The sequence below is a fragment of the Triticum aestivum genome, chromosome 2B (assembly GCF_018294505.1).
Source record: "Triticum aestivum cultivar Chinese Spring chromosome 2B, IWGSC CS RefSeq v2.1, whole genome shotgun sequence".
Lineage (NCBI taxonomy): Eukaryota > Viridiplantae > Streptophyta > Magnoliopsida > Poales > Poaceae > Triticum > Triticum aestivum.
The window spans coordinates 176,715,037-176,719,786 of NC_057798.1; positions in this window are offsets into that span (position 1 = coordinate 176,715,037).

Here is a 4,750-nt window from a genome sequence, read left to right on the forward strand (position 1 = left end):
TCGGTACTTGGATCGGTCGGATCGTGAAGACGTACGACTACATCAACCGCGTTGTCATAACGCTTCCGCTTACGGTCTACGAGGGTATGTGGACAATACTCTCCCCTCTCGTTGCTATGCCATCACCATGATCTTGCGTGTGCGTAGGAATTTTTTTGAAATTACTACGTTCCCCAACAAGGGTGCCCGCTTGATAGAGGGCCAGTGCTCAGAGAATATAATGTTCGAGTGAGGTGTATCAAAATTGTAATAACAATATCATGATACATTTAAGGCTATGTTTTTATACTTTTTTCCTGAAAATTTTTAGTGCCTCCTATGTGGCTGTCTTTTTTATATATATACAATCTGAAAGTTTGCACTCGTCGGCTTCAACCCCCTTGCGTATAATGCCGGGGTGTTTGGAAAAGCACTTGATAACACTTGACCCAACGTCTTGGTCCATTAAGGAGGTGTTAGTGCAGCGAACTAGGCAATCGGACTATAGAGCTTTAACACTTTCACTTAGCCAGAGGAGTATGACGGTGGGGCTACTATATAGCCCCTGGTATGTCCGCGGTTATCCGAATACGGTGCATTTACATACGTGACCAGAGTAACGGTCCTTCGTTTAATACGGAGGGAATCGCGAAGATTCCGATGAGTCATCGAGTTGTTGACCAGCTCTCGCCGCATCATGACAGTCAGTTTTTGGCTTTCTCTACTGAGGTGCTCATCCGGGCCAGCCGGGACACAATTGCACTAGTTCTCCCTTACTACCCTAGCTGATATAGCGGAACGTAAGGTAGTAAGCACAGGAGCCGGGCAACCCAACTATTGACCAAAGACATAATTCGAAGATGATGCATATAAGGCCAAACTCGCAACGCCGAACACTCCCTATAGGTGTTCGGACTATACAATATACACCGGGCTGAATACAACCCCTGGTGATAGACCCATGGTATCAAGGCACGTGTGGCAATCCGACGTGGGAAAAAGCACAGGTGATGAGAACATAAAATCTCAAAACACAATACGAACCAAGCTGCTTCTATACCATCCACTTTAGTATGGCGAGCCGTATATTTACAGATAATGCCGATATCTTCCTTGGACATTTGACATGCCAGGAAAGTATAAAACAAAAAGAGATAAAAAAGTTTTACACATGGTCTTAATCTAAAAAGAAACCTTGATACGGGGCCCTGCTGCACGTCTGTGCCTTTGTCTCTGTTGTGAAGTGTCCTTGAAGGGTATAGTATGATGACCATCTGTAGAAAGGAAAAAACCAGGTGAAAGAATTTGATGTGGCCGTAAGTAAAGCTGGTTCGTTTTAATGAACCGTGAAATATAGCTTCTGGGGTCCGAATAGGGTCGAGCCGAACTATGGACTTTTTGTGTGCAGTGTGCCCCCATCGCCACCCAAGGAGTTTTGAGTGTATATTTATGTATACGTGGCACATGTGTTGTCTCCTTATGGGGCGGTCGATGGGGGCGTAGCTGCTAATCGAGCTCAGGTTTATCTAAGACGCCGCCTTGAGGTGTGTGCCGAACATGTTTAGCTGTGTCCACGGTCTTAAAGACCGATGAGCTGCTCGACTTGAATAAGCCGTTTTGTGCTTCGACTGCTAGAGCCGCCGTGTACTCTTCTGTACAAAGAGAGCGCTCTGTATTTCCGCTGACCGTGATGACGCCACGTGGTCCAGGCATTTTAAGTTTTAGATAAGCATAATGCGGGACTGCATTAAAACGGGCGATGGCCGTTCTTCCGAGTAGTGCATGATAGCCACTTCGGAACGGAGCAATGTCGAAGATTAGTTCTTCGCTTCGAAAGTTGTCGGGGGAGCCGAACACAACATAAAATGTTAGAGAGCCCGTGCAACGGGCTTCCACGCCCAGTATAACTCCTTTAAAGGTGGTGCTGCTTGGCTTGATTCGTGACGGGTCTATCCCCATCTTGCGGACAGTGTCCTGATATATCAGATTGAGACTGCTGCCGCTGTCCATGAGGACTCAAGTGAGGTGGTATCCGTCGATTATGGGGTCGAGCACTAGGACATCCGAACCCCCATGATGGATACTAGTCAGATGATCCCTGCGATCAAAGGTGAACGGACAGGCCGACCATGGGTTGAATTTGGGGGCAACGGGCTCAATGGCATAAACATCTCGGAGTGCGCGTTTGCGCTCCCACTTTGGGATATGAGTGACATAGATCATGTTCACTGTTTTGATCTCCGATGGAAATTTCTTTTGTCCCCCGGTGTTCGGCTGGCGAGGTTCATCCTCGTCTTCGCATTGAGGTCCCTTCCCTTTGTGTTCGGCATTGAGTTTGCCGGCCTGCTTGAAGACCCAACATTCTCTGTTGGTATGATTAGCAGGTTTATCGGGAGCGCCGTGGATCTGGCAAGGCATGTCTAGGATTTTGTCCAGGTTGGATGGACCGTCCTTCCTTCCTTTAAATGGCTTCTTACGTTGACCGGGTCTGGAGCCCCTGAATCCGGCGTTTACCACTGTATCGTCTGGGCTTTCTTCATTGTTCGGACGTTTGTTTTTGTTGCGTCATGGTTTTCCATTTCCATCCCTAACCTCAGATGTGCCGGGATCACTGGTGCTGCTACGGACTAACCACCTGTCTTCGCCCGCGCAAAAGCGGGTCATGAGTGTAGTTAGGGCGGCCATTGTCCTTGGCTTTTCCTGGCCGAGGTGTCTGGCTAGCCATTCGTCCCGGACACTGTATTTGAAGGTCGTTAAGGCTTCCGCGTCCGAACAGTCAACAATTTGGTTCTTCTTAGTGAGAAACCTGTTCCAAAGCTTGCGGGCTGATTCTCCGGGTTGTTGGATTATGTGACTTAGATCATTTGCATCCGGGGGCCGGACATAGGTCCCTTGGAAATTGGCCCAAAAAGCATCCTCAAGTTCCTCCCAACTTCCGATGGAACTTCCAGGGAGGCTTTTTAGCTAGTGCCGAGCTGGTCCTTTTAGCTTGAGGGGTAAATATTTAATGGCGTGGAGATCATCTCCGCGAGCCATGTGGATGTGAAGAATAAAATCTTCTATCCAAACCGCGGGGTCCGTCGTTCCATCATATGCCTCGATGTTTACGGGTATGAACCCTTCTAGAAAATCGTGTTCTAGCACCTCATCGGTGAAGCACAGGGGGTGCACGGCACCCCTGTATCTGGCTATGTCGTGGATTTGGTCCGACGGTTGTAATGCTCGGTATTGGTTCCGAGCTGGTAAATGGCCGGCATATTTCGTTTGATAATCACGATCCCGTGTAGGAGCACGTTCCCTGGATCCATAGATGGACCTGGTTTTGCCAGCTTTTTTGTCCAGGTCTTCACGTAGATCGTGTTTCTGCTCCTGGGCCGCAACCTTCCTTCCTTTACGGGGAGGGGGTGCGGGCTTGTGTACGGCATTGCTAGCCGCTCTGTCTCGACCGTGAGGTGGTCGGTCCGGCTCGTCGGCCGTATTGTTTTTCGGCGGTATAGGCGCAATAGCCTCGTCGTCGAATTCGGGCAGCAGCTTACGTTTAGATGGCTCTTTGTTTGGCGGTTACCGCCGTATTTTTCCTCAGCGTCTAGCACTTCGTTCCATCTTTCATTGAGCGTATCCTGTGCAGCTTCCGTTGCTTCTGCTTCTTCAGGCTCCTTGCCGTGGCGATAAGCCTTTGGTGGAGGCGTTCTTGTTCTGATGGTTCTTCTGGGATCACGAACTCGTCGTCGCCCAGGCTGATCTCTTCTTCAGAGAGAGGTTGGTAACTGCTATCTTCGTGATCGGATAACATCTCTGGACGGTGTTCTCCGTCCTCTCGCACGCCCTGCTCCACGCTGGGTCTGTGGGGTCCTCGGCTTGTTTCAGATTACCGTCATCGTCTGTGAAAATGTTGCTGTTTTTCCATCTGCCGGATCAAGGTCGGCGCTTGGGACGCCGACGCTTAGGAGGTTCATCGACAGGCATGCTGTTATCGCCGTCGGCCTCATTCTCCTTTGGTGTGTCCACCATATATATATCGTATGACGATGTAGCCGTCCACTGCCCTAAAGGTGGTGGTTTTTGTGCCTGCTCCTCTCCGGCATCGTCGTCCATACCGTCGATGTCTTCGAAGCCGTAATCGAGTGTGTCGGTTAAGTCCTCAACAGTGGCAATGAAGTGGGTGGTGGGTGGGGAACGAAGTTCTTCGTCGCCTGCTTCCCACTCGAGCCGGACATAGTTCGGCCGAGAGTCCCCCGACAAGGAGAGGGATCTTAATGGGCTTAACACGTCGCCAAAAGGCGAGTGCTGAAAGATGTCCGCGGAGCTGAACTCCAAGACCGGCGCCCAATCGGGTTCGATGGACGCGGATGCATGCGGTCCGGAATCTCTGGCAGGAGAGGAGTCGGAGGTTCCGGTGACACAAGCCCAGCCTAACATTGGGTCAGTGTGCGGCTCGAGAGCCGCTGAGTCTGTGGCCTCCGGGGCGGGGTTAAGCTTCCCATCTTCGGACGACGCAGTTTGCTCCGGCTCTAGGGCCAGGGCGGTTACAAGCGCTATCTCCTATGCGTGGCCAGATGACAGATCTAGGTCATGTTCATCGTGGTGGCCGGGGACAGCCGTCATGGGCTCGAATCCGTCGAAGATCAAGTCTTCGCAGATATCAGCCACAAAATTTAGGCTTCCAAATCTGACCTGATGGCCAGGGGCGTAGCTATCGATCTGCTCTAGATGGCCAAGCGAGTTGGCCCGCAGTGCAAAGCCGCCGAATACGAAGATCTGTCCGGGGAGG